General features: G+C 41.7%; 1 protein-coding gene across 3 annotated transcripts in view; it reads left to right on the forward strand.

The window, feature by feature from the left end:
• The window catches only part of FUT9 (fucosyltransferase 9), a 208,763-nt gene that overhangs the window by 75,029 nt on the left and 115,275 nt on the right, over window positions 1-18,459 (forward strand). The window contains exon 2 of one of the 3 annotated variants that reach the window (XM_040428779.1): window positions 8,380-8,496. The exons of the other annotated variants lie outside the window; for them this stretch is intronic. The gene's annotated coding sequence lies outside the window, so the exon portion shown is untranslated. The remainder of the gene's footprint in view (window positions 1-8,379; window positions 8,497-18,459) is intronic. 3 annotated transcript variants of the gene reach the window in all.

The raw sequence follows: 18,459 nt of genomic DNA on the forward strand, positions 1-18,459 counted from the left end.
AATTACCAGTTGTGGTTCAGTGACTCAGAGTCAGGCATCACTGGTTCTTTTATTCTGGAATACAGATGTCCAACTTTGAATCAACATTTTCTGAGTCATTTCCAGGCCTGAACACACAAAAGTAAAATACTAGCAAATCAATACACGGCTGCTGCAAAAACTCCTCATCTTCTTACAAGACCAGAACTACAAATCGTAGTAGTGAATCGTAATAAGCACAGCTGTGCAGTATTGTGCGGCTTTTCAGAGCAGGTTGTATGGAAGCAAGCATACATAAATGAGCCTATAATTTTACTTGATCCAAATTTGAAAGCACATTATGATGTACAATTGACACTGTGACTTTCACCTCAATAGAAAACTCCCTTGGGTAATACAGAACTAACATTACACAGCTTAGCCCCTGTTATTGCCATGGGGTAGTATTTATAGGTTTTTCAGAATGGATCATTACCCACAAAAATGCATTATTATGATATTGCAAAGGGAAAAAGCTAAAGCTGCTTGTAGGGAGAAGTTGATTAAACTAGATTTGTATTGGATTATAGATGAGTGAAGCCAATAAGACATCACAGACAATGGTCGTGCAACAGCTGTCGGTGCCAGGAATTCCATTTATTTCTATGGGATCGTTGCTACTCAGCAATTCTGGCCATGACAACTGTTGTGCAACCACTGTTGCTATGTAGCCCTACCCTTAAAGGCTATGTACACCTTTGAAGTCAACTTTTTTTATGATTGCATTAACTTATTTTTGGCTAAAAATTTTCAATTGGCCCTTATTTATTAAAAATATTGAGCTGTTCACTTTCACTTTGTGCCTCTAATAAGCCTTATCTCTAAACTACTAAGAGGTCATAAACACTTATTTAAGCCACATTTTTATCAGTAAGATAAAGATTGAGCTTTAATGAGTGTTTATAATGTGAGAGAGCAGAGATAAGAAGTCTGTCTGCTCCCCAGATGACTGAAAAGACAAAAAAAATCCACAGGTAGCTAGTACAGAAAAAAAGATTCCATTTTGTTAATAAAGACCAATTGAAAAGATGATTTTTTTTAGCTCAAAATAAGTATAATGCAATAATAAAAAAAAATTCCCCCCAAAGGTGTACATAGCCTTTAAAGTGTTTGTAGCTTGAAGTAATATGCTGTTAGGTCACTAGTCCGTGCCCACCACTGCCATACTACTCACCATGTTGCCCGGCATCCTCTGCAAGCTGCTGTCTCCATACCTCCAGTGTCTGTTCCCTTAGGGCCAGTGCGCACATTTGCAAATCCTTCCCCTACCAGTGGCTGAGGCTCCCTGAGTATTTAAGGCTCCCTCTCCAGGCAGAGGGTACCTGAGCTTAAAGGTTCCCTGTGACCAGCAATAGTCTTTGCAAGACTTTGTGCTTCAGTGATTTCCTTGCAATTTACCTGCTTTATCCAACTTGTGTTCCTGTCATGTACCCATCCTGCCTGTATACTCCTGACCTCAGTGTTTGCTTTAAGTTCTACTGGTCTGCTTGTCTGCACTACATTCTTGGTTCCTGCCTTCCTTGTTTCTGCTCCCATCACTACCACAACCCCAAGCTCTCCTAGTGTCTCCTGTTCTGTGTTGCCAATTATCTGCAGTTCCAGTATTGTGACTGCCCAGACTGCTTCTGCAATTGCAGTATGGTATCCCAGCTTCCCAGCCATCCAGCCAAGTTTCCTACGTTAAGTTCTGCATAAAAACCCCAGAATCTGTATAGTGACTGTTCAAACTATTCCTGCGGTTTTGATGTGTTTTTGATGCATTTTCTTTGCCTAGAGACTCTGGTGCTTGCACCAGTGTCCCTGGCCTCAGTAAGTCAGCTACCAACTATACTGGGACTATCCCAAGAAGAAACATTCTGGTTGCTACCTTGCAGTGAAGGCCAGACCCCTTTACAGGGGTTAAAGGCTGAATACCATGGAAGTGCCAGAATAACGTCCTTAGGGTTTAGCCCAAAGCCAAACCAGTTAGTTGACACAATGGATCCTCACTCACTGATCCATAACGTATGTGTAGTAAATATTGTTCCTGGGGGAATGAAAGCGGTAAGGAAAAAGTGACAGAGTAATTTTGTATATACTGTATGCTACAGAATATGTTGTAGTCTAGCAATATAGAAAATTAGTATACACCTTTTAGGATTCTCTGTGCTAGTCACCATTATTAGTCTCCCGATGGGACAGGAGGAAGCTCTATTAATAAAATGACAGAGGTAACCATGCAGGCAGCCTGGTATAGAGCAGGAGGATCTAAGCACATTGATATATACTGTATTTTTCACCCTATAAGACACACCTGACCATAAGACGCAACTAGGTTTTAGAGGAGGAGACTAAGATATTTTTTATTAGACCTCAGATCAAAGCCCCAATCAGACCCCCCACTGTTAATCAGACCTCAGCTCAGAGCCCGAATCAGACCACCAATGTTAATAAGACACTCAATCAGACCTCAGCTCAGATCCCAATGCTAATAAGACCGTCAGTCAGACCTCAGCTCAGACCCCAATATTAATAAGACCACAGATCAGACCCACAATCAGACCTCAGCTCAGATCCCCAGACCTCAGACAACAGCCCCATTACAAATAAACCCCCTCATTTAGCCCTCAGATCAGACCCACGAATGTGAATGACCCCCAAACCTCAGTACAGACCGCCTTGCTCACCCCCTTGCATCCACTTACCTCATGCCGCACGCTCTGCAGAGTGAAGTCACAGAGCACTGATGTCCTCACACTGTGCGCAGTCACAGCACTGTGCTGTATTCACCTCTTCCCGGTTCTCTGGTACTAATGAGCGCTTCCATAAGGAAAGCGCTCATTAGTATTCACCCCATAACGTGCACTGGCATTTTGCCCACAATTTAGAGGAAAAAGTATGTCTTATGGGGTGAAAAATATGGTAGCTTTATGGGGGGAAAAATCTGTAAAAATGTCTTCTCATTCTGAGCTTAGGAGTCATGTGGGTGATCAAACTTATTGTTGGACAGTTATCTCTGTAGGACTACATAACTGATAACACCACCCCCATGACTTCTTAGCTTAGTCTACTTTCACACTCACGTTTTGGCTTTCCATTTGTGAGATCCGTTCAGGGCTCTCACAAGCGGTTCAAAACGGATCAGTTTGCATTCCTATGCATTCTGAATGGAAAAAGATCCGCTCAGAATGCATCAGTTTGCATCAGTTCAGTCTCCATTCTGCTTTGGAGATGGACACCAAAACGCTGCTCGCAATGTTTTGGTGTCATTCAGATGAAACTGAGCCAAACGGATCCGTCCTGGCACGCAATGTAAGTCAATGGGGACAGATTCGTTTTCACTGACACGATCTGGCACAATAGAAAACGGATCCGTCCTCCATTGACTTTCAGTGGTGTTCAAGACGGATCCCTCTTGGCTATGTTAAAGATAATACAAATGGATCCGTTCTGAACTGATGCAGATGGTTGTATTATCTGAACGGATAATCAGATCCGAGTGTGAAAGTAGCTTTAGAGAGAGCAGAGATTTATGTTTTTTTCAGATGATTGATACAAACCCATCTTTTTTCTGACCAGTAAACAAAGCTGAATTTTTACATTTATCAACATGAATATGTCATGCCTGTCCATTGTTTCTCACAGACAGATTCACTTGAATAAATGGGTCTTGTTGGAAAATCCAAGCTGTATGTGCGTGGCACATGTGAATTGGCCCATTGACTATAATGGGTCAGTGTTCAATCGGGGTGCTGTCTATTTTAAACTCACTGAGCTTTGCCCGTCTGATTAACCCTTATATGCACCACGCCGTAACTGTACATCGTTAGTGCAGTGTAAAAGTATGGAGTGGGCTTACTCGCTGAGCCCAATCCATATGCAGTGAGTGCTGGCTGGGTGCAAATTGGCAAACATTTGGTTCAACTAAGCTTTCTAAATTTTTTAAGACTTGCTCAAAAAGGGGGCAGAGGTTCACTGGATAGGGGTTGTGCCCTAACATGCACCATTTGACTATATCTCATAAACTACTAGGATACAGTAACTTCTAACCAGCTTCTACAAAATGCCTGGTCCTTTGTAGTTTAGACTATATACACAAGCAAAACAAGAATACAAGTTCCAGAACTGAATAAAAAGACAACAAGGTTAAATAAGAATTCCAAGAATTATCATAAAATCTTGTAGCCAGAAATGAGCTAATAAAATTAACAATAAAATGAGGTAATAAAATTAACTGAGTTTGTTTGCAAATGAAGCCCCTGGTAAGCAGAGTAGAAAACCTATGACGGTAAGTAATACCTCAGCGATATTGGTGACATCACAACCATGAGGTCATGAGACACAATAACATGACTGTGTCCATGGACTACAATGCATGAGCATACCCTTCCATGTTGCTTACTGGAAGATTGATTTGCAAACAGATTATATAGGGGAGTCTACTCAATAGATAGATGACTAAGTTGTTTAACTACCCAAGACAACCTTTTATTATAGGGACTGCAGACTGGAGAAATACATCAGTAACCTTTGGATTGTTTAAACTTGAAAAGAGGAGTCTTATTAGGATTATTATTGTTCTCCTAGAATTAAAAGGTCATTGCGGCAAGTTATAAAGTTCTCCAGAGACCTATTTATTAGCTCTACTGAATGCAAGACTTGCTGCAAAAAATCCCATAACAAATGAAGTGTTCTGAATTTTTAAGTCACTGAATATTCACATAAAAAGTGATGCTGTATGTGCCTCATGCAGCTAATTAAAGCAATTAGATATCTACAACTTGGAAATGAAATACACTGTCCGCATGGTAAACAATTAATGTCCCTTTAGGTGACTATTAAGAAGGTTATTTTGGCTACTATACTTCTATTTCATCCTCCATCTATAGGGTGCAAACTACATGGAGGAAGTTAAAATACTGTAATAAAAAATTGAACTTACCTTCTGAAGCCCCCTCTGATCAACTCCATTCTCTCTGCCAGGGTGCAGCCATGTCTTGGCCGAAGCAGTGATTTCCCATATATTGCTGAAGCCAATCCCAATGGACAGCTCCTTTAAATACTATAATTTTATTTAAAAATTATTTCTCTTATTATAATAAATACTTATTTCCGTAATGCTGGGACTACCCCTGACATAAATAAAAACTGTAAATGAAGGTTCATGTGGGCTGTCATCAATGGCGGACTATTGCTGAATTTGACTGCCACATCCAGCCCCCGATACCTGTATGAAGAGTAGAATGACATGAATGACAGCTGACGCTGAAAGAAGCAAAACTCTGCCAATTAAGGCTTAATACAAAACTTCAGATTTTGATAGAGCCATTGTTTTGTAGGGCAATACTATAGCTCCATGTGCCTCCACTTTGACACGGTCACAGTTTTATACTGTAAAGTAACTATTGTTTTTTTTACAGAATACATGGCACTCAGTAATATGGTATCCAATTATCATCCCACTCTTGCAGGGTAAAGGGCACTTGCATTAGTTGCAATTGAAATTCCATTTATTAAAAGCAAACCCATGTAGTCATACTGTATATGCTGTTCCAGTTAATAAGATTGTCTGTCAGTATACAGTACTTTTTTTTTTTTAAAGGCTTAATCTAAATATGAAATAAAGGCTTTGGGTGGAGTGTAGGGTCCCAATCTCAGCAAAAAAAAGGGAATGGGCCCCCACACTACCATGACCTCCTTTAGCTGAGAATATCGAAAATGAAAAGGCTTATAGCAGAAGAACATGTTTGAATCTTTTGTAAACCATTTGCAAACGTTTCTGAATTTCCTTTATATTGAGAAATATGTACACACTGAGAATTCTATGGACTGTCTGCATTGGGAACTTTAAACCCTATCTAGATACGCTCCTTCAAGATTTTGGTATTGTTTCTCTGAACCTGCAGCTCCTTGAGATTAATGGTCTGTCATCAGTGTCTCCAAAATTTTTCCAAGTTGTGATTTGTGAAGCAATCAAAATGAGATGATGGCTTTCCAGGCAGCCTCTGGGACGATTGAAAACACATTAAACTTTAGTACCTTTCTTAGCTATTGTTGCTTACTCATCTAAATCATTGCTAAATTATTTACCAATTGTGTACCCCAAAGGCCATCAGCTTTTTTAGTATATTCTTAAATAGTTAGGATAAAATAATAGAGGGTTAGCCATTAACAAGAGTAGGTCAGAAGATGAGGAAAGCGAAAGACTAAGGCCAAAAAAATATTGCTGTATTTTATGTGCAGGGAAATTGCATGTAATACAACTGTATATACAGTAGTATGTATGAGTTCATCTTAATGCAGGCCTGCAGTTGGCAGATTTGATGCTAAAATCCATCACATAGATTGGTATAATCCAATTTATACCTATATACAGTACAGACCAAAAGTTTTGACACACCTTCTCATTCATAGAGTTTTCTTTATTTTCATGACTATGAAAATTGTAGATTCACACTGAAGGCATCAAAACTATGAATTAACACATGTGGAATTATATACATAACAAACAAGTGTGAAACAACTGAAAATATGTCATATTCTAGGTTCTTCAAAGTAGCCACCTTTTGCTTTGATTACTGCTTTGCACACTCTTAGCATTCTCTTGATGAGCTTCAAGAGGTAGTCCCCTGAAATGGTTTTCACTTCACAGGTGTGCCCTGTCAGGTTTAATAAGTGGGATTTCTTGCCTTATAAATAGGGTTGGGACCATCAGTTGCGTTGAGGAGAAGTCAGGTGGATACACAGCTGATAGTTCTACTGAATAGACTGTTAGAATTTGTATTATGGCAAGAAAAAAGCAGCTAAGTAAAGAAAAACGAGTGGCCATCATTACTTTAAGAAATGAAGGTCAGTCAGTCAGCCGAAAAATTGGGAAAACTTTGAAAGTAAGGGCTATTTGACCATGAAGGAGAGTGATGGGGTGCTGCGCCAGATGACCTGGCCTCCACAGTCACCGGACTTGAACCCAATCTAGATGGTTTGGGGTGAGCTGGACCGCAGAGTGAAGGCAAAAGGGCCAACAAGTGCTAAGCATCTCTGGGAACTCCTTCAAGACTGTTGGAAGACCATTTCAGGGGACTACCTGACTTCAAGATACATTTACCAGTAAGAACAGATACCTATTCAAGTACAAATGTGCATGGAAAAAGTTGTGACTTTAACAAATGTCAACTTAAAGGGAACCTGTCACTGGGATTTTGTGTATAGAGCTGAGGACATGGGTTGCTAGATGGCCGCTAGAACATCTGCAATATCCAGTCCCCATAGCTCTGTGTGTTTTTATTGTGTCGTCATAGTGTTCCTACCCTCTGCTGGCATCAGCTTCAGGGAACGAACTGCGCATGCGCTAGCTCGCGCGTCGCGAGATTACGGTGCTCTAGCTTTCTGACGTCAGGGAGCAAGGAGGAGATTCGGAGGATGCAGAGCGGTGCTGGGCTCCTTTACGCTGGACTCATCTCTGGGACAGGACACATATCAGGTTAATTTGCATATGTATCAAATCGATTTTTTTTACACAATAACAGCACAGAGCTATGGGGACTGGATATTGCGGATGTGCTAGCGGCCCATGTGCTCAGCTCTTTACACAAAATCCCGGTGACACACTGGAACATAAGATATGCCTAGAATCAAAATGAGCCAAAGCGTTTTTTAGGAACTGTTGCCTGTCATCCTGGTGAAGAGTGAAGTATAGGGGCAAACCCAATTTTAACATCATGAAGCCGCTGGTTACAGGTAGTTAGAAGTAAAAGTAAAGGTAGGCCTATCAGTAGTTAGGCTAATTTCTCGTGTGTGAATTCCGGCAGATGATGCCAGGAATCAGCTGGTCACAAACCGCAGCATGCAGCGGTTTGTGCCCGGTTGATTCTCCGCATTGTCTGCTGGAATGCAGCCGGATCTCCGCCAGGTTCCTTTGTACTTAATGGGGCTGGCGGATATAATGGGGCACTGCTGAATGCCATGAATTTCTACAGGATGTTTGCCAGAACAGCCTGCTGGAATTCACACTACAGGTGTAAAACTAGCCTTACAGGCCATGAGAGAGCTACAATTTTTGTTCGTAGAAAGAATTAATATGTCCCACATTAAGATAAAGGCAGAAATGGAAATCATGTCAATATAGATAATATAGTCATAACGTAACTTAACGTATACTTTCTTTTGCTAGACTCTGCAGGATAGAAAAGCTTGGTGTACTACACTATTGCATCCTTTTTCCCCCAAAGTACACGTTAAAAGTAGGGCAAATACTAGGACCTTTTTACTCCACAGCCGCCCGAAAGACACACATGATGTCTCAGAACTGTTCACAACATGATTGACTGGTTAAAGTTATCTTCACATCTGTGTAAGGAGTTCTGTTTTTGTTTTCCATCATAGGAACAAAACTGAATTTCAGATGATGGACACAGATGGATATGACAGAATCTGCAACAGAGGTACCTAACAGGGCCTCCAGTGCAGATGTGAACCTCTTTCGAAAGATCATTACTCTAGGTAATAGACTCACTGTTGAACATCGAAATTTATGAAGCAACCTAATTTTCTTTGAAGAATAATGATGAATTTTATTAACTATCATGAATCAAATGATGACGTTGAAAATGGTGTTAATTAAGCAGAGTTCTCTTGCAGGCAGAACTTCCAGACTACATAGTATGTAGATTAAAAGGAAAACTATAGTTCATTAGTACACATAAAGTGTTATATAATTAGCCTTCCTTAAAACATTCATTTGTTAATTCCCGCTTCTTTTCTCTTCTATTTCTCCTGATATTGAAGCCATTCATTATTCTTACTCTATTAAACACAGTTTGAACATAGCACCCTATCATTAAGAAGCTATTAACTATACTTGATTCCACAAATTATGTGATACCACATCAGTCACTTAAATTGACCATCCAGTCTACAGTAAAAATATGACTATACGTAGCCAATGTATAGCACATATCTGAGGGCCTTCTTTAAAGGAGTTGTCTCATCTTAGACATTGGTGGCATATCACTAGGATATGCCACCAATGTCAGGTGTGGGTCCCACCTCTAGGACCCACACCTATCCTCAGGACAGGACCCTGAAGTAAGCAGAGAGCAGGTACTCCCATAGAAATTAAAAGAGAGCACACTGAAAACAGTGTGCTCTCCTTCACTTTTGATAGCCTGTTCTAATGATAGGTCCGTGTCTCAGAGGTGGTACCTGCAACTATCTGACTTTGATTACATATTCTAGTGATATGATAAGAAAGTAAGACCACGGCACTCATCCAGCATCTGCCTGCCTACATATCGCAATGAAGCTATGATGAACGTCTGGTTAGGACCGAAACGTTGGCCTATACCTTGTGAATTAACTGGATGTAATAAATTGATCTAACAATCTAAATTTCAAGTAGAGTGCCGTGGTCCTACTTTCTTATTACTCTGGGACAACTGCCCTACCACAGAGCACCAACATATACCAGTAGAGTGCCAACCATTGCTTCATTGATATTCTAGTGATATGCCTTCAAAGTCTGAGATGATGCAAACAACCTCTTTAAGTCTATTTATATCTGCCTAATAAATAAAAAGTAGGTGTACCTTTACCTTAGCATGTTATTACACAGATCAGCAAGCCTTATCGATGTCAGAAAATGAATAATTACATTGGATTCAGATTTGCAGAAGAATGAAATAAGCCGACATACTGTTATCACAGACAAGAGAAGCAGGACTTGAAGAAGATAATTAAGAGGTTTTGATTTTTGGAAGGAAAATCACCAACCTTCATTATGTTAATGCGACTAAATGTAGAGTTAAAGGGAACTTTTCATCCACTTTATGCTGTCCTCTCTGAGGATAGCTTAAAGTAGTAACAAGCACATTGATTTCAGAGGTCTGTCACTTATCTGCTATTGTAAAGTTGTTTCAAAGGACTAAAGTCACATTTCAGACGAGCAGAACATCGTTTGAACACAAACGAGTCATGTTGGACGATAATCGTGTAGTGTAAACGTATGTAGCATCTAAACGATTTTTACTGAAAATGCTTGTTAAAGAGGACCTTTCACCGCTTATTACACTATGAACTAACTATACAGACATGGAGAGCGGCGCCCAGGGATCTCCCTGCACTTACTATTATCCCCGGGCGCCGCTCCGTTCTCCTGCTATGCCCGCCGGTATCTCCGCTCACTAAGTTATAGTAGGTGGAGATTCCAGTCACTAAGTTATGGTAGGCGGAGTCTGCCCTTGTTCTGCTCTAGCGCTGGCCAATCGCAGCGCAGAGCTCACAGCCTGGGAGGTTATTTTCTCCCAGGCTGTGAGCTCTGCAATGCGATTGGCCAGCGCTACAGAAGAACAAGGGCAGACTCCGCCTACCATAACTTAGTGAACGGAGATACCAGAGGACATAGCAGGAGAACGGAGCGGCGCCCAGGGATAATAGTAAGTGCAGTGAGATTCCCGGGCGCCGCTCTACATGTCTGTATAGTTAGTTCATAGTGTGATAATCGGTGAAAGGTCCTCTTTAAATGCATGTAAAATCGTTTATTTAGACACATAAATTAAAGGGAACCTGTCATCAACTTTATGCTGATCTCACTGAAGGCAGCATAAATTAGTGACAGAAATGCTGATTTCAGCAGTGTGTCACTCAAGAGCTAAAAGTAAGTGATTGCTGAGAACCAGCATCATAATTATTGCAGTCCAGACCTTGAAAAGAGTCAAATCTACCTGAGAAGAGTCCTGGTTATACATAATCTTCTGCTCTCTCACCCATCTGCTGATGATTGGCAGTTCTCTCCTAGACAGAAAGGGAGAAAACTAGGTAGAAGCCTGTCAGTCATCAGCAGGTGGGCGGGGAGAGCAGGAGATCATGAATAACCAGGACTCTTCTCAGGTGGCTGGGACTCTTCTCAGGTGGCCGGGACTCTTTTCCAGGCTCAGTCTGCAATGATTGTGATGTTGGTTCTCGGAAACCACTTACTTTTAACTTATAAATGACAGACCGCTGAAATCAACTCACCTGCCGTTAGTATAGGCAGCATAAAGTTGATGACAGGTTCCCTTTAATTGAGTGAAAAATCCTCGATTAAGCGAGCAAACAATCAAATTGTCGAATATGTACATGATAATCTGTGCATGAAAATGCTAGTCTGTCATTGACTTTAAATCACTACATGCTGCTAGAGAAGAGTCCAGCTTATTCAAGAACTGGGTTTCAATTCATAGAAAGGATGCCCGGGAGTCAGAAAAAGTCCAGGTGGGCAGGGAAATTAGGAGATTAGCAATAACCTTGACTCTTTTCGAAGTCCGGGCTGCAATCATTATGATTTTGCTCAGCGTGAGCAGCATAAAGTTGATGAGATGTTCCCTTTAAATATGAGATAGAATCAAAGAGATGATTTTCATTTTTTTAAAGACTTTTTTAAAGACTGTTTTCCTCCCTGAACATAGACACCAGGTATTCTGCATCAGATTTTCTAATTCAGTTAATCTTATTTCAGCATGTGCTGATTAGAGATGTCCCGAATAGTTCACCGGCGAATAGTTCCCGGCGAACATAGATTGTTCGCGTTCGCCGCGGCGGGCGAACATATGCGATGTTCGGTCCGCCCCCTATTCGTCATCATTGAGTAAACTTTGACCCTGTACCTCACAGTCAGCAGACACATTCCAGCCAATCAGCAGCAGACCCTCCCTCCCAGACACTCCCACCTCCTGGACAGCATCCATTTTAGATTCATTCGGAAACTGCAGTCTTAGTGAGAGGAGGGACAGTGTAGCTGCTGCTGATTTAATAGGGAAATCGATAGCTAGGCTAGTGCATTCAGTGTCCACTACAGTCCTGAAGGACTCATCTGATCTCTGCTGTAAGGACAGCACCCCAAAAAGCCCTTTTTAGGGCTAGTACATCAGTCTGCTTTTTTTTTTTCCTGTGTAATCTAATTGCAGTTGCCTGCCTGCCAGCGTGTGTGTCAGGCTCACAGCGTATACTGTGCCCACTTGCCCAGTGCCACCACTCATATCTGGTGTCACAATAGCTTGCATTTAAAAAAAAATAAAAAAATTTTGACTGTAATATAATAGCAGTCAGTTGCAAGCACGTATGTGCATTTCAGGGCCTGCCAGGGCACAGTGTCATATCTGGTGTAACAGTGGTGCACATTTAACCCCTTAAGGACTTAGGACGTATCGGTACGGCATGGGTCCCGAGTCCTTAAGGACCCATGACGTACCGGTACGTCATGAGTTTAAAATAAGATTGCGGCGCCCCGGGGGTTAATCCGAACGGGATGCCAGCTGAAATCATTCAGCCGGCATCCTGTCACAACGCCGAGGGGGGTCATGTGACCCCCCCGTATCGGCGATCGCAGCAAACCGCAGGTCAATTCAGACCTGCGGTTTGCTGCGCTTTTAGCCGATTCTGATCAAACGTTAAAATGCCCGAAATTAGGTTTTATTAACCCCCCCTGCACCCCTGAATGATATTATGTGGGGGGGTGTCGCATGCGGTGTGGGAGGCGGGCGGTGCGGCAGGCGGGATCGCGATCCCCCGCCCGCCTCCCCTTGAATAATCGTTGGCTTCTAGTGGGTATACCAGGGTGCCAGCACATTGCTGACACCCTGGTATAAACGGCTGACATCGGTGATGCGATGTCAGCCGTTTAACCCTTTCCATACAGCGGTCCGTACGGACCGCTGTATGGAAAAGGTTAACAGCTCAGGGAGCTCCCTCCCTCTCCCATCGGGGGGCTGCTGTGCCTTTGCAGCCCCCCGATAGGAGAGGGAGAGAGCCCCCAGAAAGCCCCCCGCCAGCCCCGTCCTTACCCTTCCCCGTCTGCGAAGTTCTGAACACTACTGAGCAGACGGGGAAGGTTCCCATGGCAACAGGACGCCGTCTCAGGCATCCTGCTGTCCATGGTGTTGAACAGATCTGTGCTAAAGGCAGAGATCTGTTCAGACAATGTGTAAGTAAAATACAGTACAGTACAATATATATTGTACTGTACTGTATTATACAGACATCAGACCCACTGGATCTTCAAGAACCAAGTGGGTCTGGGTCAAAAAAAAATTAAAATAAAGTGAAAAAAGTTAAGATTAAAAAAACACATTTATCACTGAATAAAAAAATAAAAAATACACTACACATATTAGGTGTCGCCGCGACCGTAACGACCTGATCTATAAAACGGTCATGTTACTTTCCCCGCACGCTAAACGCCATAAAAATAAAAAAATAAAAACTATGAGAAAATTGAAATTTTGCCCACCTTACTTCCCAAAAAAGGTAATAAAAGTGATCAAAAAAGTCGCATGTACGACAAAATAGTACCAATCAAACCGTCATCTCATCCCGCAAAAATCATACCCTACCCAAGATAATCGCCCAAAAACTGAAAAAACTATGGCTCTTAGACTATGGAAACACTAAAACATGATTTATTTTGTTTCAAAAATGAAATCATTGTGTAAAACTTAAATAAATAAAAAAAGTATACATATTATGTATCGACGCGTCCGTATCGGCCGGCTCTATAAAAATATCACATGACCTAACCCCTCAGATGACCACCGTAAAAAAATTAAAATAAAAACGGTGTAAAAAAAGCAATTTTTTGGTCATCTTATGTCACAAAAAGTGTAACAGCAAGCAATCAAAAAGTCATATGCACCCCAAAATAGTGCCAATCAAACCGTCATCTCATCCCGCAAAAAATGAGACCCTACTTAAGATAATCGCCCAAAAACTGAAAAAACTATGGCTCTTAGACTATGGAGACACTAAAACAATTTTTTTGTTTTAAAAATGAAATCATTGTGTAAAACTTACATAAATAAAAAAAAATTGTAAACATATTAGGTATTGCCACGTCCGTGACAACCTGCTCTATAAAATTACCACATGATCTAACCTGTCAGATGAATGTTGTAAATAACAAAAAAAAAAAACGTGCCAAAAAATCTATTTCTTGTTACCTTGCCGCACAAAAAAGTGTAATATAGAGCAACCAAAAATCATATGTACCCTAAACTAGTACCAACAAAACTGCCACCCTATCCCGTAGTTTCTAAAATGGGGTAACTTTTTGGGAGTTTCTTCTCTAGGGGTGCATCAGGGGGGCTTCAAATGGGACATGGTGTCAAAATAACCAGTCCAGCAAAATTTGCCTTCCAAAAACCGTATGGCATTCCTTTCCTTCTGCGCCCTGCTGTGTGCCCGTACAGCAGTTTACGACCACATATGGGGTGTTTCTGTAAACTACAGAATCAGGGCCATAAATAATGAGTTTTGTTTGGCTGTTAACCCTTTCTTTGTAACTGGAAAAAAAAAATTAAAATGGAAAATCTGCCAAAAAAGTGAAATTTTGAAATTGTATCTCTATTTTCCATTAAATATTGTGCAACACCTAAAGGGTTAACAAAGTTTGTAAAATAAGTTTTGAATACCTTGAGGGGTGTAGTTTCTTAGATGGGGTCACTTTTATGGAGTTTCTACTCTAGGGGTGCATCAGGGGGGCTTCAAATGAGACATGGTGTCAAAAAACCAGTCCAGCAAAATCTGGCTTCCAAAAACCATACGGCGCACCTTTCCCTCTACGCCGTACTGTGTGCCCATACAGTAGTTTACGGCCACATATGGGGTGTTTTTGTAAACGGCAGAGTCAGGTCAATAAAGATACAGTCTTGTTTGGCTGTTAACCCTTGCTTTGTTAGTGGAAAAAATGGGTTAAAATGGAAAATTAGGCAAAAAAATTAAATTCGCAAATTTCATCCCCATTTGCCAATAACTCTTGTGCAACACCTAAAGGGTTAATGAAGTTTGTAAAATCAGTTTTGAATACCTTGAGGGGTGTAGTTTATAGAATGGGCGGTTTCTATTATGTAAGCCTCGCAAAGTGACTTCAGACCTGTAGTGGTCCCTAAAAATTGGGTTTTTGTAAATCTCTGAAAAATTTCAAGATTTGCTTCTAAACTTCTAAGCCTTGTAACATCCCCAAAAAATAAAATATGATTCCCAAAATGCTACAAACATTAAGTAGACATATGGGGAATGTAAAAGTCATCACAATTTTTGGGGGTATTACTATGTATTACAGAAGTAGAGAAATTGAAACTTTGAAATTTGCAAATTTTTCTAAATTTTTGGTAAATATGGTATTTTTTTATGCAAAAAAATTATCTTTTTTGACCCAATTTTAGCAGTGTCATGAAGTACAATATGTGACGAAAAAACAATCTCAGAACGGCCTATATAAGTCAAAGCGTTTTAAAGTTATCAGCACTTAAAGTGACACTGGTCAGATTTGCAAAAAATGGCCAAGTCCTTAAGGTGAAATAGGGCTGAGTCCTTAAGGGGTTAAAAAAAAAAAAAAACTTTTTTGACTGTGAAATAATAAGAGTCAGTTTCCTTCACACGTGTGCGTTTCAGGGCCTGCCAGGGCACAGTGTCACACCAGTGCAACTCATATCTGGTGTAACAGTAGTGCACATTTAAAAAAAACAACACTTTTTTGACTGTGAAATAATAGCAGTCAGTTTCCTTCACACGTGTGCGTTTCAGGGCCTGCCAGGGCACAGTGTCACACCAGTGCAACTCATATCTGGTGTAACAGTGGTGCACATTTAAAAAAAAAAAAACTTTTTTGACTGTGAAATAATAGCAGTCAGTTTCCTTCACACGTGTGCGTTTCAGGGCCTGCAAGGGCACAGTGTCACACCAGTGCAACTTATATCTGGTGTAACAGTGGTGCACATTTAAAAAAAAAAAAACTTTTTGGACTGAAATAATAGCAGTCATTTTCCTTCACAAGTGTGCGTTTCAGGGCCTGCAAGGGCACAGTGTCACACCAGTGCAACTCATATCTGGTGTAACAGTAGTGTACATTTAAAAAAATAATTCAATTTTGACTGTAATAGATTGAATAGCAGTTAGTTGTCTGCAAGCGTGTGTGTCAGGCCTACAGCGTCTACTCTGCCAACTTCTGCCAGTGCACAGTGCCACTCATATCTGGTGTCACAGTAGCTTGCACGCATAGTACCACTAATCGAAAAAAAAATGACAGGCAGAGGCAGGCCACCCCGCAGGGGCTGTCGTGGTCGTGGTGCTATGATTCCCTTTGGCCCTAGAATAATGCCCAGTGTTCAGAGGCCACGTACCCTGAACTCGAAAAGTTCTGAGGACATAGTTGACTGGCTGACACAGGACACCCAATCTTCTACAGCTTCCGCTCGGAACCTTGACGCACCATCCTCCTCCAGCTTAGCTTCGGGCACCTCTCAAGTTACCACTCGCCCGCCTGCTGCCACACCAACACTAGCACCACAGCCGCTTCACTTGATCTGTCAGAGGAGTTATTTACACATTAGTTGGAAGAAATGAGTGATGCACAACCATTATTGCCAGAGGATGTAGATAACAGGGATATGTCTCAGTCAGGCAGCATTACACACATGGACGTACGGTGTGATGATGATGATGTTGTACCCGCTGCTGCTTCCTTTGCTGAGTTGTCAGATACAAGTGAAGCGGTTGATGAAGACGATGTGTCCGTGGATGTCACGTGGGTGCCCGCTAGAAGAGAAGAAGAATAGGGGGATAGTTCAGATGGGGAGAGGAGGAGGAGACGAGTTGGAAGCAGGGGGAGGTCGTCGCAAGGAGCTAGTGGCACAGTCAGACAGCATGCATCGGCACCCGGGGTCAGCCAGACAGCACGCCAATCAATGCATGCTATTGCCACCACCAGAATGCCGTCATTGCAGAGCTCAGCAGTGTGGAATTTTTTTTCTGTGTCTGCCTCTGACAACAGCGATGCCATTTGCAACCTGTGCCAAAAGAATAGAACAACATAACACACCACTCCTATCTGGTGGCATATTAGATTGCATGCGCAGTGCCCCAAGCAAGCATCTTTTTCCATCTCCCCATTCCTAAAATCGATGCCATATACACGTCCCCTGATAGGGGACGTAACAGGGATTAAACTGATAAGAATAGAACAACATAACACACCACAACTATCTGGCGGCACATTAGATTGCACGCGCAGTGCCCCAAATTTGAAGTGGGAGGACCAACCAAGCATCTTTTTCCATCTCCCCGTTCCTAAAATCGATGCCATATACACGTCCCCGATAGGGGACGTAACAGGGATTAAACTGATAGGAATAGTACTACTTAACACACCTTATAATAACGCAGAGAGAGGCAATGCAGAGAGAGGAGTCTGAAGAAGAGGAGTCATAGGAGGAAGGTGGCTTTGAGGAGGTGGAAGACCAACCACAGCAGGCGTCCCAGGGGGCTTGTTGTCACCTTTCGGGACCCTTGTTGTACGTGGCTGGGTGGAGGAAGAGACCTTCAATGACATCAGTGAGGACAAGGAACGGGACATGGCTAGCTTGGTATCCAACCTTCTGCAAATGGGGAGTTTGCGGTTGTGCAAATGGACTGTTTGCGGTTGTTTGCGGTGCGTTAAACGGGGAGTTTGGTCTATCACTGTGAAGCGGGCGTAACCCTTACACTACCTTATCGATACAACATCATACCTGATGTTTTAAAGCACGTTATTCCAAACAATTTAGGAATGTTAGGTGATTTATGCCCTTTATGGATTAAAACCAGACTCTGCGTCAACTATGTAATTTTCCATGGCAGTTTTGCCATGGATCCCCCTCCGGCATGCCACAGTCCAGGTGTTAGTCCCCTTGAAACAACTTTTCCATCACTATTGTGGCCAGAAAGAGTCCCTTTGGGTTTTAAAATTCGCCTGCCTATTGAAGTCTATGGCGGTTCGCCCGTTCGCGAACATTTGCGAAAATTCGCGTGCGCCGTTCGCTAACGGAAACTTTTATGTCCGCGACATCTCTAGTGCTGATATCTACCCTGTTGTTTTAGACAGGTGTGTTGAGAGGTTACATGGGCATGTTATTAAACCATATATTTCTATCAAGATAATGTACTTAGAGAATAAATATATATACAAGATATGCAGCCTAAAATAATATACTTGCATATAAAGAACCTATAAAAGTTATATAATCCAAAATAATATATTTGCATATAAAAAAAAACATATAAAAGATGTGCAACACAAACTGCATGCTTAGCAATATACAGCCTCCAGATATTGACCAATAAATATTTACTGCTAGTGCTTCAGGGCAGTACTGATTGGAAGGGTTAAATGATCTGAAAAGTCTGCCATGAAATTGCACGGCTGCTGAGCACACTTTAAGACAAGCTTAAGAGTCCTGTGCAAATCCTGAGCTTTCCTCTGTAGCATCAGAAGATTTATCCAATTAGTGTAAGGCAATGCTGTAAGCAGAAGGTTTTAGAATTCAGCTACAAACACTGTGGGAGAACCGCCTAGCACTGATTTTGGCTTGGTTAAAATGCATTTGTGCTGTCACCGCATATCTCAGGTTGACAGACTGCTGGGGGCATTCACCCAAAACGCAAGAAAAAATCAATAGT

This window comes from Bufo bufo, chromosome 4 (assembly GCF_905171765.1).
Source record: "Bufo bufo chromosome 4, aBufBuf1.1, whole genome shotgun sequence".
NCBI lineage: Eukaryota > Metazoa > Chordata > Amphibia > Anura > Bufonidae > Bufo > Bufo bufo.